The 26,482-nt window shown below is 47.9% G+C and overlaps 1 protein-coding gene across 1 annotated transcript in view; it reads right to left on the reverse strand.

Moving 5' to 3' along the window:
• AFG2A (AFG2 AAA ATPase homolog A) overlaps positions 1–26,482 on the reverse strand; it is a 2,695,729-nt gene that overhangs the window by 783,022 nt on the left and 1,886,225 nt on the right. The gene's annotated exons all lie outside the window — the stretch shown is intronic.

A 26,482-nucleotide genomic window follows, 5' to 3' on the forward strand; every position in this document is an offset into this window, starting at 1 on the left:
TTACAGAGGGAGGCAAACATTCTAGAATGATCTGAGCCCCGAGGAGGGGGATCCGGGGATAAAAAGCCATCACCCACCGACACATAAACGCAACTGAGAAAATCTTTTTAATATAAGCCAGAGTGAACCCGACGGAGGGAGGCTGATATTCGAGAGGGTTCTGAGCCCGTAAGAGGGGTACCCAAGGGTGAAGAATCATCATCCAAGTGCAATCAGAAAGGAACTTTTGTATATGATTTTGAACATACCACGCCCTCGGAAGTAGGAGATCTAACCACCAAAGGTACTGATATCGCAAGGAACTTTTTGTGGCTCTGATCCCGGAAGAGGGGGATCCAGGGGTGAGAAGTCACCCAACGTACATACAGAGAGGAACTTTATGTTTGTTATTTTGGATACATCAGGTGCTCGGAGGCAAGAGACTTGTTGTAGAAAAGATACTTAACCAGCGAAGGTCCTGATGGCAGATAACAGGACTGTCGTCTCGTGCTGGGAAAGCTTGAGTGTGTTGTGCTCCCTAGTCCCGCCTTGTGCCGTGCTCAAAACGTGGGGCAGGGAGACCCCCGGCTACCACATCCTGACTTATCATTTGTGAACACTTTTTTCTTTCTTGTGAACCCTGTCCCACACTATTTTTGTATTTAGTTGTAAGGATTGGCAATCTTTTTTTTAGTATAGGCCCTTTTGTTTGACAAGACACCACTAGGACTGCCTTGTTATGATTTGATGATCGTAACTTGCTCCCATCTTGGCTTAAGGATTAGATTAGGCGTTTTTTCCAACCTATATATTTATTTATTCACATTTGTTAAGCGCACAGCAGCCCCTAGGCATCGTGGCGCTGGTTACAGTGGTTACTCATAGCTTAGTTCCACACAAATATACATGAAAGGCGCAATGGCAACGATGCGCTCGTTACAATGGATGAAGATAGCCTATGTGCATACAAAACATACCCTACAGACTGGCATACTGGCATAGCAGTCCACAATATTGGACTTGGATAAGTGTAGTAGCTGAAGGTACAGATAGTGGATGTGCTATAGTGGATACTAGTTGAAGAGGGCAGTTTTCAGGTTTTTTCAGAAGGCATGGAGAGATGTTTCGGCTCTAAGGGTCGTAGGGAGCGCGTTCCATAGCTTCGGGGCAAGATGAGGGAAGCCTATTCCTCCTGCCTTGGCCCACTTGATTCGGGGCACTGTGAGTAGGTTGGTGTATCCTATTCTGATGGGCTTTGTTGATAGTGTTCTGGATAGTGTGTCTGATAGGTAAGAGGGTGCAGAGAAGTTGATGCATTTGTGGGTGGTAGAAAGTATTTTTAAAGTGATACGGTCTTTGACTGGGAGCCAATGAGCCGTTTTTCTTGCTTGTGTAACGGTTCTCCTTGGGTATACTAAGAGCTGCTCTAAGAGCGTTGTTTTTGGTGGTTTGGAATCTAACTAGGTTTTATTTGGAGGTGCCGCCTAGGAGGGCATTGCAGTAATCCAGTTTGGCTCCTACAGTGGCTCTGGCAATAGAGAGGCAGTTGTCCTTAGTTAGAAAAGGCTTTATAGCATTGATGAGTTTAGCACTCAGTGCTGAGGCCAAGACAATGGTGCTAACATTTGTCCATTGATAGTGTAGCATCAGTGTGGACTCCAAGCGTTTTGACAGAGGATAGAACTGGGATGACGCAATTGTCGATACAGAAGTTGAAATATGTGGGACCTAGATTGGCTAAAGTGGCCTTTTGACCAAGAATGAGTATTTCAGTTTTGTCCCCGTTAAGGCAAAGCCCATTCGTGGCCATCCATGCCTGGATTGTAGAGTATATTTGCTGAAGGGTTGTAGCATCTTGGTGATAGATCCCAGTAAGGGAAAGGAGCATCTGGTTATCAGCATAGTTTGTGTATGTGATCCCAAGTGCATCCAGTTTATCAAAAACAGACTTTGTAAATAGATCATACAGAGTAGGAGCTGTGTAGGAACCCTGGGGGACACCACAATATATGATAGTGGGTTCTGCATTGGCAATGTTGGAGAACACTTTCATAGCTCTGCCTTCTAAGAAGGAAGTGACCCAGGTTGCTGCATGGTTGGAAAAGTGCGCAGCATGCGTGAGATGATTGATGAGGGTGTTGTGGTCAACCAAATCAAACGCTGCTGAGAGGTCAAGGAGCAGTAGAAGGGCAGGCTTGCCCTTGTCGAGGATATTAATAATTTGTTTTTTTAAGTTTAGTAAGGCGGTTTCCGTTTCGTGTTCTTTGCGGAACCCCGACTGTCTCTTTCTTATGATAGAGTTAGTTGGAGGTACAGTTGGATTTGTCTGTTAGCGGCCTTATCAAGTATTTTAAAGTAGAAACGGGACGGTTGTAATGGGTCGATAGTTATTAGGTTGAGAGGGCTCTAACATAGTTTTTTTTAGCAGCGGGCGCACACAGGCCTCTTTGAGGCTGTCAGGGACTATGCCTGTTTTGAATGAGGCGTCGAAGAAGATGGTAAGGAGAGGCGCAAGTTGCTCAGCGCATTCTTTAATGATTTTGTGTGGGCATATGTCGCCCTTGCATTGTGAGGGTTTGAGATGTTTGAGAATGTCTATAACATCTACTTCAGTGATTTCAGTAAATGAGAATTTAGGAAAGTTGATATTTATGAGTTTGTGCCGGTTCTGCTTCTGGTGGTTCTGCTTGGGCAAAGCTTTGTAATGGTCTGAGATTTTGTGTTGTAGGAGATCTATTTTGTTTAGCATAGAGAGACACCCAGCCACACGAAAGACGGTAGTCTGACCCTCTCCACCCAACAGACCAGCGGATCTACACAATTGGCAGACCGCTTCTGTGGTCTTCTGGAATCACACTTACCGTTTACATCCCAAAGCAATAAGGCGCCCACCTCCTGTGGACCTATTCTACACACAGGCCAGTGACTGGTATGACCTCCATGCAGAATAATTATCGATCTGCATCCATCGGTGTACATAGACACAAAGATGACTTGTGCCAACGTGCTTCAAGATTACGATTACATAAGATTCTTCACGCATAAGAATTGATCCGTCCTGATGAAGGCCTACTAAACCACAGCTTCTCAAGTTTAGCTCAATGGCCAAAACACTGTTGTGTTGACCTGTTCTTTGTTGTCTTTCAACCTTTATTGTTTCACATATATGTGCATTTGATCTGGCAATTACACCATTCACTTCTCATGTCACCCCCGCCAGGATACAGAGAATGTAATTGCATACATTTTTAAATTCCAAATATTGCGGATTTGGACACTGTTATACATGTACTACACCATGTATGTTTCATGTATCATGATGAATATCCTATGTTTCAATACTCATGTGTATTATAACACCTGCTGCATACATATTAAATAAGAATTGCAGTAGTATTCAATTTAATCAAATTTGACTTTATTGAAATTCAGGAGTGAGAGGGTCTATTTTCTAGTTGGACTCACATGTCCTTGCTCATTTGTGTTGTTATATGAGTCTACTTACCTGGGTAGAGCGAGGCATCAACCAGGTGCCCTTTTGTAATACTTGATCACAGTGAGTAGTGCCTACAGAAGAACGACAGAGTGGTCCAAGTAGCCACCTAGCTGATCACATCCCAAGAAGCATGTCTCTGAAACGTGACCGTCGTGGCCTTGGCTCTGACCGCATGGGCATGAATCCCCTCAGGAACAGGTCTGTCCATGGCCATGTATCTGAATGGCCTGGACCATCCAACTGCCGATGGAAGTCTTGGAAACCTGAGAGCCGGGGGAGGAGCCCCCAAAAGTGACAAAACCTCAGACTTCCTGAGAGGGCCCCCTCTGCCTCCGACTGCGAGTTTGGGAAGAACATCGGCAGGCAGATATCCTGATTCAGATGAAATGGAGAGCCCACCTTGGGCAAGAGGTTTGGGTGAGTGCGCAAGATTACCTTGTTGTTGTGAAACGTGGTGAAGCGCTCGCACAAGGACAATACCTGCAGCTCACTAACCCTGCAAGCAGAGGTGAGAGGCACAAGTAAAACCGTCTTTAGTGTCACCAAGCAGATGTCCACAGAGGCCATCAGTTCGAAAAGGCTTGCGCTGAAAAGCCACCAGAACCACATTGAGGTCCCAGACCAAATGCAGCCTATGCACCAGTGGCCAAAAAGCCTAGACAACCCCTTAAGGTGGACATTAACCACCAGGTTCACTGCAGAAAACACATGCTCAGGGGAATTCTTGTAAGCCTCAATGGCCGCCAAATAAATGCAGGAAGTATCCACCTGAACTCCAGAACGAGCCAGGTGTGCTGAAAAAGACAGTACGTCATCTAGAGGACAGGTGACAGGGTCCAGACCCTTGTCACGAGCCCAATAGCAGAACCTAGTGCATTTACCCTTATACTGGGACCGAGTCGAATGATGTCCCAGTTGTCATTAAAAAATTTAGCATGTTGAAGCCTCAGCTGGTCAGGAACCAGGCTGCCAGCACCAGCTTGGCTGGGTCTGGATGCTCCAATGCCCTGCACTGCTGTGTCAGGAATCCTCTGCTGGAGATCGGAAGGTGGACGGGAACCTGGGAAGACAACTGCAGCCGATCTCAAAACCAGGGTCTCGAAGGCCACTGGGGGGCAATCAGGATGAGGCTACAACCCACCGAAGCCCGGAACTTGCAGCGGGTCTGTTGGAGTAGAGAGGGTGGGCGGGATCACATAACACCTGAGGTCGTGCCAACAGATCTGGAAGGCATCGCCCAGAGACCCCTGATCCCGTCCTGCCCATGAAGCAAACTAAGGCACTTGGCATTTTGAGGGGATGCAAACATATCAAGGTCCGCAAGCCCCCAATGCTGGAACAGGGGCAACAAGAAATCGGTGTGCAACTCCCACTCGTAGGTGTTGAACCCCAATCGGCTCAGCTGGTCCGCTTCTGCATTGCTGTTCAGCATGAGGTAGAATGCTGAAATCCAAATCCCCCCGTCAGGGCCCATTCCCAGATTGATACCGCCTGTATGCAGAGGAGGGGGGAGGGGGGACGGGTGACACCCTGCTTGTTCAGATAAAACATTGTAGTAGAATTGTTAGTCCTGACCAGAACAGACATGCCCCTAATGAGGGGCAAAAAAGCCTGGAGGGCCAGGTCAACTGCCCTGAGCTCAAGCAGATTGATGTTCAGGAAGGTTCCGTCCTAGACCATGCACCATGAATTGCATAGCCCATCATAATAGCCCCCAGCCCAAAAGGGAGGAGTCTGTCACCACCAGGGTAGGCTGCAGTCTGGTGAAGGGGCTTTCCACTGAAACATTGCCATCCATCAGCCACCAGCGAAGATCGGGCAGTAGAGCGGTGGTATTGGTACCATGTCCAACTGAGACCCTGTCTCCTGGTCCCAATTGGCTGCCAGGTGGAGCTGGAGGTGCCTCATCTTGAGGAGAGTGTGCTGTATAGTGAGAACACAGGAGGCCACCAAGCCCGGAATGTGCTGAAACCACCATGCCAAGGTGGTCTAGTTAGCCAGAAAGTGCCACACCATCTTGCGGAGGGACAGGAGCCTCTCGGCTGTAAGGAAATGTTAGGAAAGATTTCCATTTATGTGTAATTTTCACTCCAGTTGTGCACCCCTGCAACTTTTTGCTGTTGTTTAAACACCCTAGTTTGACTTTTGCCAGTGAAGCACAGCCTTCAGCTGCCCTCCACTGAGCTTTCGCTCACTTTATTATGGGGAAACTGACATTCCCTTAAATACAGTCAGTACCGGGTGACTTTGTTTCCCTTAGTCCTTTCCAACTTTTCTGCAACATGTTACAAGTGCACAATTTAACTTACAGTACAGTGCGCTTGGGTCTTCCTTTCATTTCCAAAGGCCCTAGACTCCCTCAAAGGATTTTTTTTAGGAGAAGTGCAGATGTGCCTTGGACAGGGCTGGTGGCAGCTTATCTTTTCGCTTATTTTGAACCCTTTCTTGCCATGCAAACTGCGTTTACTGCATTTGGCACATGAAGGTGGCCTGGCTGCAAAATGGCCATGCCACAAGGTTCTTTGTCCTGTCCTTTAGCCATCTTCTCCCTTTGCCTTCCCCAGGTCGAGCAGACCTGGTTAGTCCTTATTTGGTCATGCATTTTCCTGTGAAACGCCAAGCTTTTGCGGGCTTCTGCATGCTTTGTGTGTGTGCCTCTAGGATGTGGGCTGGACTGTCTAGTTCCAATACACAACCTGGGTGCAAGAGTGTCTGGTGTGCTGAGAATGACTGGGACCTACAGGGTCCGTGATTGGTCCACGTCTGGTGTGCCTGTATGTGAGCAGATCTCCCATTGGGTCCTCTTCGTTTTGGCGTGAAGGAGATTCTGGTTAAGAGAAGGCTCCAAACACTCATAACAGATCCATCTCTTGAGTTTTCACTAAACCTAGGATAGGATCCAAGTATCCTGAAACTAAGAAGCCGAGTCGAGGAACCGCTGGTGACCGGCTGGAAGGTTTGGCACCTTGTGCCTGCTGTTGTCACGCTGGACGCCTCTGTATCTTATCAAATCCGAAGGTCTGCAAAGGCACTTCGACCCATTTGAATAGTGGGACTAACTACTCACTGCACCTTCATCTTACCCTGCAAGTAAGCCTCTTCGGAAGTGTTCCTGGGCCATGCAGTGGACTGACCAGCTTGCCCAGGACCTTTGCTCTGAAACCGCCACCGTTTCGAGTTGACACTTGAAACTTGGTAGATCGCAAGCTGTTCACGGCACTCTAACCCCAAATTTTGTACATTTGGCATTCCAAGGTCTGGAATAAAGAGAGAGCGCCCAAACCGGAGTACACACAGTCACTGTGTCGCCCAGCCGTGGTGACAAAGTTTGCAGGCGCCTTGCTACTGTGCCCCTCTGTACCCGGAAGCCTCCTGCAGTGAAACTGGCCTCATCCCTTCACCAAGAGTGGAGAAATCGCCACTGTCCTGCCACGGAATCAACACTGTATCTTAGCCGCTGAAAGCCGCAGACCCACACAACTGCCGCATTGAACCTAGAACCGAAGTGGACTCGACTGCCGAAGTTTGGTCCGGGGTGCGCCAGGGTTCGGCGAGTACTTGCAACCCTTACTGGTGGCCCCTAACGCATCCATCCATTTTCTGCAAGAGTGTCCCCTGAGGGCCACTCACCTTTCCTCAGGTAGCCTGTGCTACCGTCCCATTCCCAACTGCTGGAACCTGTTCTGCCCTCTTGGGGAGACCCTCCACGAATAATGGGAACCTATTCTTCATCGCCTCATCCAGCTTCCTGAGCTGCTACAGCCCCTGCAAGTACACCCTTCTGCACTATTGTGTGCACCAGCACTTGAAAGTACTTTTGAACGCAGGCTCCACTCTTCGTAGGGACTGGACTTCCTCTCAGTTAGGGATTGATTGATGAAGAACTGCCTAAAGTCTATTTGCACTGCTTGCTCCCTTTCCTTTTAGATTGTGGACCCAATCTGTGCACAAACCCTTCAAACCCTTTAGGCCACTAGGTATTGTATACATGGGTTATAGTAGTGTTGTATTTGTTTGAAGTATTACTGTTGATATTTGCTTTGTGTTTGAATTCAAAGGCCTTGAATAAATGTACATGTATTTTTAATATATATACACCTGACTGGGAGTGATTTGTAGTGTCCTTTACTGTGTGTGCTCATTGTAAGCTTTCAGTCACCCTCACCCCTCCTGAGACCTAGTCTTGTCCTCCACCAATGCTACCTTGATTGGTCTGGCTTGTCCAGAAGGTTACCCTGTTCCAAGAAACTAGGGTGGGCTTCTGAACCTCTGCCCACCAGGTCAGAGTTCAGAAATCCATCTTAACAGGAATACCTACTGAACAGTAGTGTTCCAACGTATCCCTTGGCGGACCAGTTCCTGAGATGGGCAAAACTGTTGCTTCCTCTGGTTGAGGGAGAACCCCAGCTGATGAAGGATATCCGCCAATCTGTGGCAGGAGTGCACCACCTCTTTGGGTGACCCCGCCCTCACCAACCGGTCATCCAAATAAGGGTACAAATGACGTCCCTCCAAGCAGAGAAGGCGCACCACTGCATTCATCAACTTCGTGAAGACATGAGGGGCCGAATTCAGGCCGAAGGGCAGTACCTTGTACTGAAAGTGGTACGACAATCATGAACCACGGAAACTTCCGATTCTGTCGGTAGAAGGGTACATGCAGGTACGCATCCTTGAGGTCCAGGGAACACATCGGGTCCCCTGCACACAGAAACTCAGCTATGTGCGTGGGAGCAATCATCTTGAAGTGTTCCAGCGGTAAAGACAGATTTAGAAATGACAGGTCCAGGCAACCCTCAGGCCAGCCTGGTTGTTCTTGGGTACAGCAAAAATCCTGGACTAGTACCTGAAGCCCCTGTCTAAAAGAGGAACCGGTTCTATCGCCGGCAACCCCAAAAGCGTAAGGCCCTCCCATAAAAGAGCCGGGAACCTGATCTGACAAAGAGGAGGAGAGGATGGTAGATGCAAAGGAAGAGGAAAACTGAAACCTGTGGAGACCACGGATAGGATCCACAGGTTGCTGAAAAGACACTTCAAGGTGTCCTGGTACAGAGCCAAACGACCCCCTGTGTTCCACAACCTTCACGTCACTGCTTCTTGGCATCAGAGGCGGGGGAGCGGAAAAACCCACACAACGTCCTCTGCTGCTTCCTCTTGTTGTCGCTGGGCGACCTATAAGGCCTCTGTGTACTGTGGTCCCAGAACCCCATGGAGCTGCAGAAAGCACAGGTCTTGAACTCAAGTCTTGCCCTGGGACTGAGGTAAGAATTTCTGTCCAAGTTTTGTAAGGACGGCTAAGGACTTGGCGGTTTGAGTGGAGGTTTTTCTTTTTTTTTTTACACTTGTCATTGGTTGACGAATTAAAAAGGTCCACGCCCTCGAAGTGCAGTTCCAGGATCCGCTCCTACATTTCAGATGAAAACTTAGTGGCGCCATCCTTCTCACCTTGACACCAAGGCACAGCCCTCTGCTGGCTTTGTCGATGTGGTGGACCGAAGACTCAATGAGGAGGACTTGAAGGAGGCTTGCTTGTCCGAAGGGAGGTCGGGCAGAAATCCCCAAAGCTCCCGCCACAGCTTCTGGTTAGCCGCAGCCAAGAGGGCATCTGCGTTGGCTTGCCGCAGATGCAGCCCTTAAATGGAATAACACCGCTTTCCCAAAGACTTGAGAACCGCGTCCTCCTAGGAAAGACAAATGGAGGTGGCTCCCATTGAGGAAGGCGATGGTTTCGAATACAAGGAGGCCACAACCACCACTGAACAATGAGGCTGCGGGTGGGATGCCAGGAGGATTGGCTCCCCCTCCGTCAGTCTGAACCTGCTGTCCAACTTCTTGTTCATCTGGGCCTTGGCCATGGGCTTCTCCCAGACCTTTCGTGCCACCTGCAGGACATCCTTCTGGAGAGGGATGACGGGCCGGGTCGCGGTGCGCTTACCCAAGACCTCTGCTAGCAACCCAGACTCCTGGGGGGCGTCCTTGGGCCGAGGGACCCCAAAGAACTCTGCCAGGCCCTGAAGGCAGTGATGAAAGGCATTAATGGATACCAAAGGTTGAACGTCCTGGGCGTCTTTGTCATCATCCCCCCCTTTTCACAGACCAAGGGGAATCCGGGCCCTGGGACACAGGTGCCAATGGGGTCCCCCCTAAGTCTGGCGCTGAATACAGGTCCAAAGGCTTTTGAGGGGGAGGCGTTGGTGGTACAGGAGGAGGTGGAGGGGTCTGAACAACCGGTAGGGCCTGGACCGGGGGAGGGACTGGCACTGGAACCGGCAGCGATGGAGGAATGGGAGGAGTAGCGAGAGGAGGGGGCTGGGGCGGCGCCACCTGCGGGATGACCTTCACTATATCCTTCAGGAGCCCATTCATCTGGGGGAATGCATAAGGGAGAGGAAGCGCTCGAAGAAGCGGTCCTCGCGAGCTGCCGGGTCCCTTAGGGCCTGGCCCCCCGAAGCGCTGGGCCTTCACTCCTGGTCAAAGCGCTGAAGCGCCTGGGGCGTGTAGCCGTAAGGCTGTGATGGGTGGATGTATCCCTGAGGAGACCAGATGCCTGTCCCATGCAATCCGCTGCCGCTTCCAGAGGGAAGGGAACTGGGATCATCTTGCAAAGCCATTCGATGGGCGAAAGCACGGGCGGGCCCTGAGCTGAATGCAAGATGGCCGCCGGCCTGGCAGGCTCCGCCACGTGCCTCTCTGTCATTTTGAAGCCTTGCGCCACACCCTAGGCAAGAGGACACAGAGGCCCTGAGCCACGAGAGGCTTCAGACATGGGAGGATACCGCTCAGGTCTTGCACCCGAAGCAGAAGAGTCGACCTTATTAGAGATCACTCTGGTAGGCACTGATCCCTCGGCCGGCCAGAAGCCATAACACCCTGACTCACAATCTCAGAGCGAGCTGCGGTAGGCTGGATGCCCTCGGCACATGTGCCAGTAGCTGCGCTGGATTTTGCTGGGGACAGACTCGTGGAGGTGAGACTCGACGATCCCTTAACCCCTGGGGTCTAAGAAAAGGATGAACTTGATCGCCCTTCCGAGGACAGCCTTGTAGGGACCCTGTGCCCCTCAGCTTGGGAGCCGGTAGTCAGGTCTGTCCCCAGATTGCCCAGAAGAGCCCTGGGTCCCTCGGCTTGTGAGCCAGTAGTCTTAGAGGCTTCTGGCCTTCCAGAACCTGAATCCGAGGAACCCTGAACCGTGGGAACCTTGGGGAAGGAGTCGCCGCGCTGTGGAGCCATGCTGAACAGAGGGCCTACCTTATCTTGACGAGAGGTCCTGGAGACGAAGTCCTTAAGGTGGGGCGTAGGAGAAGTGTGGAAGATCTCCTCCACCGAGACAACCGATTCTTCAATGCCCTGTGCACGAGAGCGCTGCAAGCCGAACATGCGTCCCAGCGGTGGTCGGGCCCTAAACTCTCAAGACAGAGTGCATGGGGGTCCGAGGCCGGGAACGAGCCGTCGCATGAGGCACATCTTGTGAATCCTCCTGCGGCCGACATGCATTGGGGAAGTGAAGAACCGAAGGAAAGTTAAATAAGATTGAAAAAGAAAACTGGGTGCAAACGAAAAGCTAAAAATAAATATCTGTGCTGGCTGCCAGGTCCGAAACAGTCCATGCGGAAAAAGGTACTGGGTTGAAGCCTCGGAGGGTGTTGCCTCAGTGGGGCGATGGCGCGCCCCTGCGCGCTACACTAAATTGTTAAGGGTAAGCTCCATTTTTCGCTGCCAAAGGTTACAGTACCATCCCCATGTTTGGGGACGCCCACAAGGATGGAGGATAGGGGACGGGATGTACGAGTACCAGTAGTTATTGATTGCACTCTAAGCATTCTGATTGGCTAACAGGTCAATAACACTCTCCATGCACAAATTCTACATAGCATAATACACACTGCCAATCATATGCCATTACCCCTATATCACATTGGGGCATCGGGAATAAAAGAGTTTTCCTCAATCGCTCAATGAGATGCTGATGCTGAGATTAGAACCCAGTTCTCAAGATCCCGAATTCAGAAATATACACAATAGGCCAATGTTCTAGAACAAATCAACGTATGGACTAATTTGTAATCAGGGAAGTCGGATTTAAAAAGTGATGGCGGTGCTTGCTCCTGGCGCTCCTTGCAAATCACCAATACAACGTTTAGAGTATCCTCACTGATACACAAAAAAACGCTGACACTGTGTTAACGACATAAAAATGACAGGGGTGAAAATGTAAAGGTGATCAATGAGGCCAGGAAGTACTGGAGTGCAGCGAAAGCAAATTTCAGAAACCACATTTACATTCTAGCTTTACAAACGTTTTGTCTGCAAATGTCTTCATGCAGCAGAGGAAGCAATGCATAAGTCGACAAGAACATTTCGCCTTTCCCCAGCGCATTAGAGGAAACAGTATATTGTGATGGGGAAGGCAGTCTGGGTCAGGTGTCCCTGCTGGCCTTGGAATCAGTTGAATGTCAGCCATGTTCCTGCGTGAAACTTTTTTCTATTTGTTTCACACCGCCTGGGTAGGCCTCATCCCAACGTGACTGGGCACGCAAACATTACAGCAGCTTTTCTGTAGGGGAGAAAGATTATATTTTTGAAAGATTTGAAAAAAAAAAACAAGAGGCGCCTTCAAAACGTGAAAATGAAAAAACATTGCTTGCCACTTAATGCTGTATTCGTGTGTACGCTCCTTCAGAACTCGCCATGCTTAAGCCAATCGGGATCATTGCAAATTCTTCATTTTGGAAAAGTTGGGGTTTGAGTAAAAAATACTAATGATAAAGCCAAAATGTTTTTACAAAGGGGGGTTTGCGGACACTCTTTTGTCTCTGAGAACACGGAAGGACACAAAAACAGATGCAACTAAAACACAACCTGTTAAAAATGTACCCTTACTTGCGGGTTCCAAGTGAGTTGGCGTTTTCTTCATTGTTACTTTTCCTTATCGTATTTTTTTCCCCTTATTTCCAGGTAACATTATCAAAGAATGCAGAAGATCGAGCACGTAACGTAATTGAAGCCCACCAGTGTTGCATGATCTTAGGTAAATTAGATGAAAATGCATCGTCATGACAGACTTCTTACCTAGCCATCGCAGAAGTCATGGAAGCTTCGACTGCATCCAATCACCAGGCTTCAAACAGACCAAGCAGTTCATCTATGCTCGCCTGCATTCTCAAAGTGCCCAGATTTGGGGAAATCACTTGGAGAGGCCATGCAACACTGTCACTGCTTCATTTGGGTTTGTGTTGCTTATTATGGTCTCTCCCCACCCTCCTAGCGAGGGATCAGAATATGGTTTAAAATAACACAAAATACTAGAATTACTGCGCTCACCTGATCTTCAGCTGATAGGAGAGAGCGAGAATTACAGGTGGCCCAGCATCAAATGTTATGCTATGTCAATATGCTTTTATACTGTACCAAAAGACCACCATAATGGTTTCAGAACATCTAGGTTTGTTCGTAGAATGAATGCTCCTCTGCATGATAAATAGGCCAAAAGGCTAAAGAGACATTCACCATCAACGGGAAAGAATAGGGCCCCTGGAGGGTATGGACATTTACTAAGCACACTCTCTATCTCTCTCTTACTCACCCTCTTGCCCTCCTAAGCCAATCACAGAAGACCCTCCGCTGTCTGTGGTTGGTCTGGACCCCTTTTGTGCCAGCATCCTCAGCAGTTCATCACATGCAGGCTCTCATGACATCAGAAGTTATACCTAACCCAAGCAGAGCTATGCTACATTAGTATTTGTATGTTTTTATAGATGAAGATGCACGCATACACGCTAACACATATATACACACACACACAGACGGCAAACATACCTTTTGTATGTGATAATACCTACTCCCTCTCCACTCCTTCTGAAGCCTTTCTACCCAATTGCTCCTTTGTTTCTGAGTGCTCATGACAACTTCACCTTCCAAATCCATCCTCTTACTCCATATCTGGTTCTCCAAACTGTGACAAATCCCAGATGTCGTCACTTTTCCCCAAGTGGTAGCCCCTTCCTATGAGGCCAGGTAAGTGAGGGTCCGTCGGTACCCCAATAGTCGCCCTGGGTGTGGTACACAGCGGGAGGATCTCATGGGGAGAGACTCCCTCTCTGGGGACACGGATAGACATCTAGGGAGAATACGGTCTGACCCCCCATCTCAATCACCCCTCCTAACCCTACAACTGTTGTACACCCGAGTATTATACCCAACCACCCCATGTACCTGTGTGGGGCCAGTGGCATAGAATCCACTGAGATGAAAGGGAGCAGAGGAAGATTAAAGATCACTAACTGTCAAAGTACTGGGACGAAGAAGAGGCGCAGAAGCATATAGAGGGTTCTATGGAACCAAGAGCCACGCTCTAGTATTCAGTGAGGGAATAGACCTTACTATGAAACAAAAACCAAAGGAGGACTGTTTTCTAGGGTAAGCCATCCCTGCAGGAGCCGCGAGCGGGTGAGCCGTTCTGCAAGAAGATCGAAGAGGCTGCTGACTGGGACAATCTTTTTCATGACAGTACTTGGCAGGGTAGTGAACCAGGTCTGTCCAGCAAGGTGAATGGAGAAATATGGGACTGGGGCCCACCATCTGAAAAGGCAAGAGAGAGTGATCCTCTCCTTTATGGCTGTACTTGGCAGGCCAGAAGACCAAGCGGCCTATAGTGGGGAAACCTAGGTCAGGGATCATACTTGTATATGAACTGTTGAGAAAGAAGGACAACTGTGAAACAAGGAACAACAGGGGAAGCGAGTCATTCCCCTTGGGTACCACTGAGTTTGAAGTGACTGTGAAATCAAGATACCAGGAGAAGGGAGTCATTCTCCTAGTAGTTGAATCTGCAAAAAGGATCAAATGACAGAATATTGTGCTCCAGGGAAGGGAGTCATTCGCCCTGGGCTGAGAACTTTTCTGATACAGAGTGCTACAGGATTGACAATCCTTTGTGCGATAAATATTGGGACCAGGTGAAACGAGTCCTTCCCCCTGGTTAAGAACTTGCACACCAGAACCATGCTACCCATTCCAGGAGAAGCAAGCCATTCTCCTGTTCCAAGAACATTGACACAACCTTCTAGTTTAGTTGTAAGTGTAAGGGACAGAGTTAGAGATTTTGACACAGGACGGTGGCCACTTTAGTTTACAAAGACATTCTGACAGGCCCATTAGTATTTTAATTGAGGCAGGCAAACCCCTCATAGAAGTAGGGAAAGTTAGGTTGTCTCCATTTTCTTGCTGAATAAAAGTCTATAGCAACCACCATGGTAAACAAAAGGGAAATCCCTATATACTTGGGAGGTCAGAAAAGGACATCATACACTGGTACACAAGGGGAGAACTGACCTACCCGCATGGGTTGTTTAGCACACTTCTAATTATTGTGTGATTACTTAGTTAGAGGAGAGGCTCATATAATGTTTGCCTCCAAGAGCAATAAATGTTGAACCCAGAAAAGAGCTCTGGGTATATGTATAAGTCTATATCCTTGGCTGACCCATTCGGAGACAAAGGCACCAATCTGGAGTGAGCGAGTAATAACACTGACTGACTACTGTATTGACTTAGAAGTCATTATTTAATTTGAAATGTACAAAAAAGGCAAACATATATCGATGTAAGACAATTTCAATTTAGAGGTATTCACCGACAAGTGGTGTACATATTAAGTTCCAAAACGTTTTCACCAACAGATGGTGAACAAACATAAATTCATATAGGCATTGATTAGAACAAATCAAGTGTCACCGACAGTGCCCCAAATGTAACAAAGAAAAGTATTTGTAAACAAATTCATTTGAAATACACAAAAAACCACAAATCTAGAACAGCACCCTTTGTTCTATGAACATGATACATTACACTTTCTAAGTCTGTCGTGGTCATGTGTGGTGTGTGAAGACAAATGAATTGACCACCCACAGGAGTCCAACCACTTGGAAACTGGTAAATAAGGGACATTTTTGTTTTTGTCTTATAGCCTAGAAATAAGCTGCTTCTAGTATTGAGCCAGTTCAAAAGGAAGGGAAAAATGTATGTCCTGGTGGACTCAAAGGTCAGTTTTTGGATACTGTGTGTGTGTAGAGACCAGTCCTAGGTCAACGTCGGTAGATGTATTCCTGGTGTTTTGAGGTGGGCCGCAATTAGATTGCGTGCCCAAAGATGTTTCGGTGGGCAGTGAAGGCTACCTTCATCTGGACCTACGGATGTCGCTCTACAAAAAAGGAAAATAGAGCGCTGGGTAAAGAATGGGCACAAGGAGAGGGAAACATATTAGCATCTTTCCTAAGGGGGTCTTTCCGGTGTTGGGGATTCCGGTTTTAGTCCCTATAGTTGTTATCAGACTGGAACTCGGCCTTACATCTTGGTGGGCCCAGTATGTTAGTAGAAATTCATACTGTGGAAAAAACAAGTCACAGTTCCTTAGTGTTCTATTTAAATATCTTAGTACAGGAAAATACCAACCAATTTTTGAAAAAACTAGAAAATAATGTGACAATTTCACCACTATGATTAAGTTGGATGGTTCAGTGTCGTAAACAGTTTTCAAAAGCAAGATAAAAAGGTGGGATAAATCGATCGATCTCTTGGATTTGAGCCGTTTAAATGTATACATGTATACATGGGTAAGGAACTTGTTATCTACCATCAATCTAAGATCTAATTTAGCTAAAATTCCCAGTTCCCATTATCGTGACTGGTATTTAAAATTTCGGCTCAACCGTCTGCCTATACTAGTGGTTGTGGGTCCCAAGTTGGGTGTGACCTGTGACCTGCACAAATGCACAATGTGTGGATCAAATTCTATCAAGTCCTTATTCCATCTAGTGATGTTGTGCCCAGCATTTTCCAACCACAGGGTATGCTATTTTAAACTGTTCATTTACTCAACGTCTGCAGTTTTGACTAATGACTTATGGCACCGTTTTATGACATCCTCACAACTGTCACTATTGATATCTCTGGTAAAAATGCTATTTGAGATCTTTGCAGAAGTCAACAAAGTGACAGAGCAAGGAATTCAGGATTAAGTCAAAGTATGTAGACCTATTGAGTGAAATGCATGATATCTGTTGGCTATAATTTCAAGTACTAATAAAGAACTCAAATTGTAGTGTTGGTCTATCTGTGAATGTTTTCTTGTCCACCTTTTATCCAATTCTTTCCCCTACTGGGGCCAACCCGTTTGCTACCATCCCCCAGGCTCCTGTTAGCCAGCACCTTCCCCATCTTCATCCCCTTCCCAGCTCCTAATGGTCCTCTCCTATTCTTCCCAATCCCTGCTCCTCTTTGGTCCAATTCCCACTGCATTCCAATGTCCCCATCTTTTACATTCCCAATTCTTTTCTTACGCTGATCCCTTCCGTTCCACAATTCCTTCCTATCCGCGCTGCTTTCCATCCCTCTTTCCCAGGTTTCCCAGGTTCCATTACCCATTCCCTCCCTACCCCCAATCCCAGAGCCCTGTTTTCTCCTAACTCCCTTGGTTCATCTCCCCTTGTTTCAGATTCCTTGTTTTCTCTCATTTCCCTTCTGATACACTCCCAAACGCCTGCCCAGCCACGTGTTGGGGTTGGAAGGTCTTCCAAGCCCCCTTGCCCGCCCCTTTACAGAGGCTCTCCCCTGAGTCTAATACTCCTGGGTACGTTCTATCTAAACTGATGCCTGCACAGTCCCATTGCAGTATCTGCCAGTGCTTTCTGTAGGTAAGCACCATGTAACATCCACTGGGCAAATCTGAAGAAAGAAAACATATATTACATTGTTCCAACCAAGCAAAGGGAGGGGGAGGGGTGTGCATCATCACAATGAAGGAGCAGGACCCGAAGAGGCTGCCCCAAGCGCTGTCCGTCCTTATATGGGGGCTCCTTGGCCATGACTCGGCCCAGCGTCGCCCCCTGATGACACTACCGCACCACCCCTGCCCCCAGCCCCACCACCACCCCCACCTTCCCTGGGCCGGGCAAATGGGCGTCAGCACTAAGGGCGGCTCTCGCGAAGGGCCTTTTGCAACGGCGTGGGAGCCTGGCACTTCTGCGGTTGGCATGTCGTCTCCTTTTTCTTTTTTCAGTGCATCACTCGGTCTCCCTGACCGCGTGGTGGAGGTGTGCTGCCTTATAGCACCCGCAGAGGGCAGACGAAAATGCCTCAGCTACAGTAGGAGCACCGCAGCATAGACTACATTGGGGCTCAAGAGCAAGTTGCAAGGGCAAAAAACCACCCCTCGTAGCCAGTTGTTGGAGCAGGCGATGGTCCTGCTCCAAGGTTTATGAACACAACTGCACAATAACAGTCGAAGGGACACCTTCTGCTTGCAATGGAACCGCGCCCGGAAGGGTGCAGCCCTTTTTTTATTTTTTATTAATCTTCCACCAAGTCTGCCAAGCTTATTACTCTTGTTCCCTTAATTTGCAGAACTAACAAATAATACATCAGACCACTACAACCCTCCTGATGAACCATCCGAAGGGATGGAGAAACACGCATAGAGGGGATATCGAGGGGATATCTAGATTTCATAAAAATATTGCCAAGAAATGGTATTTTGAATTGCAAGAATTTCAGTTTTCACAAAAAACATCGCCATGAAATGTTTTTTTTGAATTGCAAGAATTACATTTTCGAAATTGAATGAAACTATGAATAATCTGTGAAAATTAAGCATTAAATGTCCTGTATGAATGTAATACAGAGCAAAAACAGATAAAATATAACTAAATAAAATACAACGAAAAACAAACTTTTGGAGCGCAACAAAATGTCTCTGTTGCTATTTTCGCGTTGAAGGCGTGACTTTACAACAATCACTACAAAAAGTAGTGGGTTTAAAAACTAACACATACACACTGTTAACACGAGCACAAAATATATGGAGAGAATTCCCGTGAGCTGTTTAGATTGTACCCTGTCCACTCAGGCTTCTCTTCCTTTTATATGAGCAAGCCCTGCCTCGCCCCTCTCCCAGGGCCGCAGTCTGCTGTGGGGCATGTGGCTGCGATGCTCTGTCCCGCGCGCCTAAAAGTCTTTTCTTTCATTTTTTTAATGAAATGTTTGGCCAAACACTGACATGCATCTAAATGTGTTTACTGTCGAATCCCTAATTGGAGCCGTTGTGCCGCACACTGTTTATGTGCTAATTAAGTCCACATCCTAACTCAAAGCGTCCTCAGGGGGCATGGCGCGCTGCCAGGGTGAAGTCGAAACCTTATTGAGGGCCAATGCCTTGCAGACAGCGAAACGGAAATCAGAAATAATGCATGTATTTGCTTTATGGAGAAGTGCCATAAAAACATCTTGAACATCAAGCGTTTAAACAATCCTGCAGCTTTGTGGGCATACACCGGTTTGAGCTAATAAAATGGATCGCAACATTTTGGGGATAGATTCAAAGAGGCAGATACGACCTCTGATACCGACAAAACCCCCTCTAGAAATTAACTCTCCGACCGGAAATAAATGACATCACGGTTTGTTTTTCTGTGTTGTGTTTTGAAGATAAACCAACCTGTGAGGTAATCAGTTACGATGCATGTTATCTGGCATGGACCTCAGTGGTGGCATTAAAATTGCTTTTTTAAAATAAAAAAAATAGGAAAGGAAAAAAACGGAGCTGTTGCGTATATTCAGTACTTTCCGAACATAAAGACCTCTTGAACGTCCTTTTGCATCAGACAAGGACCCCAAGGCGCCTTTAAAGACGTGGGTGCCAGATGGTACTAATTGGGCTCGTGTATACTCCAGAGACACGAGAATTCCGAAAACTGGCGCCAGTTTCTTCCTGGCCCTCTTGTGTATGACGACAGCAGTAGCCAGGAGGAGAGAGGTTATAGGCAGCAAGTGGGAGTGTCAAGTTGTGAGGAGGAGAATTATAGCAGAAAAGGAATGTTATATTTGTTCGAAAAGTTTTTCTCGAAAACCTTCAGCTCTTGCATTCACTACATCTCAAATGTAAGTAAGAGAAAAAACTAGAAATGTATGGTAAAATGCCAGCATAGATAAATACATCTGGAGACAGGCTGCAATTATTTATGAGACAATACAGTAGGGCCCAGTATGGTATGTTATGTATAAAATATTTACACGGCACCACTTTCCTCATTAAAATGGCCTGTTGGCCTCAACATAAATGTGAGCCACAATCACGCACTGCATGTCCACCTTTAACTTTTCTCAGGATAAACTGTTTGAGTAGCATCTTGGGCGAATTTTGTGAAGAAAGTGTGGGTGGCAAAATGTGAATTTTCAAGTATATTTGGCCATTAATGTTGGTTATAAGTAAGGCTTCCGGTTTATGGTATTTATTTTTCTACCATTTCCGTCATATAAAAAGATCATTCACAACCAGTATTTTTCTGCATTTATCCTAAGTAAAAAATGCATTTATTAAAGCACACGTGCATCCAATAAGAAATGCTAGCTCAATTTTTTCCATAACAACAAACAGTTGCTCCTGTGATTGACTGCTGCTGCCAATCTGCAATGTATGAGTGACAACATAGAGTGCCGGCCAGAAAGACCTGTTTTTCCGGTTTTTTCCATTTTTATAAATCAATACAGACAGAAAGCAGATTGATTTCCGTCTATATTTATGTGTAAAAATCAGTAAAAGCGGAAAACTGGAAGTAAGTAACACAGCTTCATTAATGTTATGTTACTTTGCATTTATATAGCACCTTATGTACCATTGGTATGGTCTCAAGGCGCTGGTAGGTTGAACGCCCTCGGGAACCGAAGTTCAAGTCAGTAGAGAGAGTAGAGGGAGTCAAAGGTGCGTGTGAGCACCGGATATGTGTGCAGCTGGTGTGGCATTCGTGTAATAGCTGCTTCATAGCGGTAGGTGTGGTGGTTGAGAGATCAAGAGTATGTGTTAGTTCTGGTAGGTTTTATCCAGACCGGTTCTGGCTGCGTTAGGCCTGAGGAGAACGCCTGGCTGGAGGGTGTGTATCCAGCAGTGTTTAGTTAGAGTGATGTGCAGTATGAGGCAGATGTTGGTATGAGAACAGCTATACCGAATGGTGTCATAGCATCTCTGTGTTCTAGTTGAATAGTGGTGTAAAGAAGAGAGTAAGTGTGGTGATGTAATATGATGGTTTACATGCTCTTTCAAACGTTCCATACAATCCAAACCATTCCATGTATGTCGCGCACTTCTATGCGCTCCAATCTGTTCCATGCACTTCAATCCGTTCCATGCACTCCAATCCGTTCCACGCACTCCAATCCGTTCCATGCACTAGAATCTGTTCCATGTATTCTAAGTGTTTTATGCACTCCATCCACATATTTCACCCGTACCTTCCACATATTTCACCCGTACCTTTCACATATTACACCAGTACCTTCCACATACTTCATCTGTTCCATCCACATACATCACTCGTTCCGTCCACATACACTCGTTCCATCCACATACGTCCCCGTTCCATCCACATACGTCCCCGTTCCATCCACATACGTCCCCGTTCCATCCACATACATCACTCGTTTCATCCACATACATCACTCGTTCCATCCACATATGTCCCCATTCCATCCACATACTTCACCCGTTCAATCCGCTCTACGCACTCATCCGCTCCACGCACTCATCTGCTCCACGCACTTGTCCTTCCCACGCCCTCGCCCGCTCTACGCACCCCCCGTCTATGCACTCGTCCGCTCTGCGCACTCTTCCGCTCTGCGCACCCATCCGCTCTGCACACTAGTCCATTCTACGCATTCATCTGCTCTGCACACTCCTCCGTTCTTACACACTCATCCGATCTTGCACACTCGTCCACTCTGCGCACCCGTCCGCTCTGCTCACCCATCTGCTCTACGCACCCGTCCGCTCTTACACACTCGTCCTCTCTTACACACTCGTCCTCTCTTACACACTCGTCCTCTCTTACACACTCGTCCTCTCTACACACTCGTCCGCTCTACACACTCATACGCTATATACGCTATATACACTCATCTGCTCTGTGCACTCCTGCGCTCTACGCACTCCTCCGCTCTTACGCACTCATCCGGTCTACACGCTCATCCGCTCAATACAGTCATCCTCTGTACACATTTGTCCGTTCTATACACTCGTCCGCTCTATGCATTCATCCACTCTAAGCACCACGCATTTGTCCGCTCTACACACTCATCCGGTCTACACACACATCCGCTCTACACACTCATCCGCTCTACACACTCATCCACTCTACACACTCATCCGATCTACACACTCATCCGATCTACACACTCATCCGATCTACGCACTCATCTGCTCAACGCATTCATCCGCTCAGCGCATTCATCTGTTCCACGTGCTTCATCCATTCTACCGATTTCATCCGCTCCACTCACCTCGTTCATTTATCATGCATTATCGGTTCAGGCCATGTCACTTGGCATACGTACTGGATCCGTTCCGTGCTCTCTGTCTGTTTCATGCACTACATCCGTCTCATGTAATTGAATCGTCTATTCTGTACTTTCCATTTATGCCATGCACTCATACATTCCATGCCATCTGTCTGTTTACTCATCAGTCTCCTGTATTCATCTTTCCATCCTCTTCTCTTTATTCATTTCATCCATTTTGTTTATTTTGACCATTGCAATCATTACATCCATTTCATTAATTTAGACCGCATTACTGTTTTCGTACAATTTTAATTTTTATCCACTTCACTGCTTTGATCTACTTTACTCATTCTATCCTGTTTGTCCTTTTAGTTTACATTAGCGGTTATTAGTTGTCGATTTCTCGCTTGGATCTGGATGTTGTATTGTTATTTGTCCTATTGTTATTCAAGAGCTAGTAGTTTGTTAAGTTGGTGTCATTGAGATGTTGTTATTCAGTTTGAGTTAGTTTGAGTACGAGGTTGGTTTTAGGGGAAGAGCCAAGTTTTCAGTAATTTGCGGAAAGACATTAGATCTTCAGTTAGGCGGATGTGGGGTGGGAGTGCATTCCACAGCGTGGGGGCCAAGGCTGAGAATGATGATCCGCCTAACCTGACTGAGTTTCTTTAGGTATGACTAGGAGGCCGGCTGAGCTTGATCTTAGAGTACGTGGAGGGTGATAGGGTTTTAGCTTGTCTTGAAGATATTGAGGACCGGTTTTATGCAGTGCTCGGTGAGAAATGCATAAGGTTTTGAAGGTCAACCTTCGGGCCACCGGAAGCCAGTGCAGAGTTTTGAGGCCTGGGGAGATGTGGTCTCTCGGGCCGAGCGCTAGTAGCAGTTTGGCTGCAGCGTTTTGTGCTCTTAATAGTTTATTCAGTTGGTAAGCGTGGTCTCAGAGGTAGAGGGGGTTAGCGTAGTCCAGTCTTGATATAACAATTGATTGGACCGCGGAGAGTCTATTGGGAAAGGAGAGGTATGGAAAGATGCGCCTAAGAGTTTTAAGGTGGTAGTGGCAGGACTTTGAGACGTTGTTGACTTGGCGCAAGAGTGTTAGGTCAGAGTCAAGGGTGCATCCAAGGTTTTTTACTGAATTAGAGGGAGTCAGTGAGTTACCCATGGCAGATGGCCATGGTAGTGGGTGTGGAAGAAGTTCGGAGTTGCCACATACCATGATTTCGGTTTTGGAGGGGTTTAGCAAGAGGTGGTTTCTGGTCATCCAGAGCTCTATGTCGAGGAGGCAGGAAGCGAGGTCAGGTTGGCAGTTGGGTTTTGAGTTCAGGAGTTTTAGAATTAGTTGAGTGTCATCAGCGTAGTTGTAACACAGGATGTTGTGTGAGCGAATTATTGGTGGGAGGGTGATCAAACAGATTGAACAAGAGGGCAGATAGGCATGCTCCTTGTGGAACTCCTGTGTCGACTGGTCGGGATTGGGAGGATTAGGTGGAGAGTAGCGTTATTTGGTACCTATCTTTGCAGAACGAAGCTATCCATTTCAGAGCAGTACCACAAATTCCTAGGGGGTGGAGGCAGTCAAGGAGGATTTAATGATTGTGTCGAAGGCGGATAGGTCAAGAAAGATTAATGCGGCGGGGGCGTGGCTACGAGGGCCATGTAGGAGGACGTGATCTGGAGGAGCTCCCGAGATCCTGAAATGATCCGGGTGAAAAAGTGCGCAACGATGGGCCGACGACCGCTGAAAATACACATGTCTGTGTGTGAATGATTGGGCCACGCTTGGTGAACTTCTGGAAGGTGTAGGAAGGACGGCGGCAGAGATCTGTGCGGAAAGGATAAGGAGCGCCAGAGACAAAAGACGACGCAAAATGGCCGACCAATGTCCGGAACAAAGGAATGAGCAGGCCGCACGGTGACCGAGCGAAAGAGGCGTACTGGGTGCGCATTTGTCATTTGTGCAAAATAAAGGTCCTCTGGGTCATGTCGTATAGAACGGTGAGGCCGAAGGCGAAACCACCCACCTTAGACGACTTCGCTAAGACGTCCCCTGGTCAAGACAATACCAAGAGCAGGGATAAGCCGCCTGCAGCGGCATGACGACAACGGGCACTAACCAAGAAGTCCTAGCTGCGATTGCGGACCTAAAGGCGGCCTGGGAATCTAAACTCGAACTAGCCGTCACTGAACTGAAAACGGCACTGGACCTCAAGGCCGGAGAGGTGCAGGAGGATGTTAATTTACTCCAACAGGACGTCAGGGCCTTGGCGGAGCGCACGGAGTCCCTTGAGAAGGAAGTTAGCCTCCCATAAGGCCGAATTGCATGCCCTGATACAAAGAGTGGGCAACTTGGAGAGCAGAGCGGAGGAGGCGGAAGGACACGCCCGAAGAAACAACATCCGCATCGTGGGCCTGCCGGAGGGATTGGAGGGCCACGATCCCACGGAATTTATTGAGTCCATTCTACTGCAAGAGATACCCGGAGGAGCCCTATCTCAAGGATTTGCGGTGGAAAGGGCACATAGAGCTCTAACAAGGAGGCCGCCGCCGGGAAACCCGCCTAGGCCGGTGATAGCCAAAATTCTTAATTACCGGGATCGGGAGAGGATATTGGAACACTTTCGCAAGGGAGGAACGATTACACGAGGAACGGCAAACATCACGGCCTACCCGGACTATACCCTGTCTGTGCAGCGTAGCCGCATGAACTTTGAGACGGTAAAGCGGAGATTGAGAGAGGCGGGCCACAAATATATGTTACTGTATCCGGCAAAATTGAAAGTCATACATAAACACAAAACTTTGTTTTTTGAGACCCCGGAGGATGCCATGGGATGGCTCGATGCGCAGGGATGTCCCCAGGAGTCAGAAGTTCGGACGGAGAGAGAGCACGGAAGAGATAAGTAATGCACGAGGAAGGTGCCACAAGATGGCGCGGCACGTGGGACTTGAATATAGTCATTTGCGCAGCCTTCAGTAGAGAAGGTCAGACTATTGCACTAGATGTTATGAGCACTGTAATTATTATTGAAATAATGGGAGCCTTACAGAGCGGATCTCTTTACCCCACAACAATTTTAGTTAAGTGGCCATTAGGGCGACTTCACCCTACTGAGCTCTGTGCATTGTTTGGTGCTTGCAGGGCTAGATGCGGGGGTGCCTGAGTTCCGAGAACAGAGCTGGGCAGCAGTTGGGGTGTGTGGTGTTGGGGAAGGGACGGGTGGAGGGAGGGGAGGGAAGTTGGGAATTTGTTGTGTACATAGTTATGGATAGTTTGAGCTGGTACAAGAAGCTACAAGTAAAGATGGAGAGCTGTATCTGTATCACGTGGGCAAGGGGGATTCGCTACACGGAAGGCAAGAAGACACTCATGAGCCATGGGGGACCTTAAGATTGTAACATGGAATGTCAGAGGACTTAACAGTTACTTAAAGAGAAACAAAGTCATGATGTACTTGAAAAGACAGAAGATTGATATTGCGTTGTTGCAGGAAACACATTTGACCCGGCAAAAATTGGAACTGGTGGGGAAGAAGTGGAGAGGTACTGTATTAGGCTCTCCGTATTCTGCCTACGCTAGGGGAGTGCTGGTCTGGGTGGCACCGCACGTTCCGCTCCAACTTACACAAGAAGTGGTGGACACGGAGAGGAGGTTTTGGTAGAGAATAGAGAGGTGTGCGTTATAAATACGTATGCCCCCAACCAAAACACTGCGGCATATTTTAGAACCCTGTGTACTCATCTGGGCGCGTGTATGGGAGGAGTGGTTATCTGGGGAGGGGATTTCAACTGCGTGCTCAACCCAAAGGCAGACAGATCTGATGGGAAGATTGATAGGCCCACCCCAGCGGCCAGGGTATTGCAGACATTACTAGACGACTTTGGGCTGGCAGATGTTTGGAGGCTGAAACACCCTAATGAAACACAGTACTCGCATTACTCAGCTCCGCAGCAACTCCACACGAGACTTGATTACTTTTTTGCCACGCCAGATGTGGTGATAGAGACCACCCAAATAGACTATAGAGCGAGGGTCCTGTCGGACCACTCGCCTCTGGTGCTTAGTTGGCAGTACTGCCGCCCCAGGGCGCGTATACCGACATGGCGCCTCCGGGCGGAGGCGCTCCGGGACCCGGTCTTCAGGGAAGATATCAGGGATGCGATCACACAGTACTTTGAGGTAAACACAGGCAGCATAGACTCAGCGTGCACGCTCTGGGAAGCCTTTAAGGTAGTATTGCGGGGTGCTGCTATTGCTAAATCAAAAGGCCTACAGGGTGGGGTCCTAACGGAACTAGAGGAAGCGGAAGAGAAACTGGAGCGGGAAAGCAACAGGGCGGGAGGGGATGCGGAACTTGTACTCGACTTACAGCAGAGGTGTGCAGAGCTTTGGGAAAGGCTCTGCAACCTTAACTATAAGAAGTATGTCGAGAGGCAACATGCAGGAGGGGATAAAACTGGCCGCTTGTTGGCGTGGTTATATAAGAGCGAAACCCCCAGGCCCCCGATTAGGACAATAACCAGAGAATACGGAGAGGTGGTTGAAACCCAAGAGGGAGTCAACGAGGCATTCTTGGACTATTATAGGACATTATATGAGGACAGAGGAGGGGACAATCGAGAGGAGATTAGAGAAACTCTAAGACATGGAATTACCTAAGATTAGTGCTGAAGAAAGGGAGGAGCTGG

The sequence above is a fragment of the Ambystoma mexicanum genome, chromosome 6q, assembly GCF_040938575.1.
Source record: "Ambystoma mexicanum isolate Mex_15411 chromosome 6q, UKY_AmexF1_1, whole genome shotgun sequence".
Classification (NCBI taxonomy): domain Eukaryota; kingdom Metazoa; phylum Chordata; class Amphibia; order Caudata; family Ambystomatidae; genus Ambystoma; species Ambystoma mexicanum.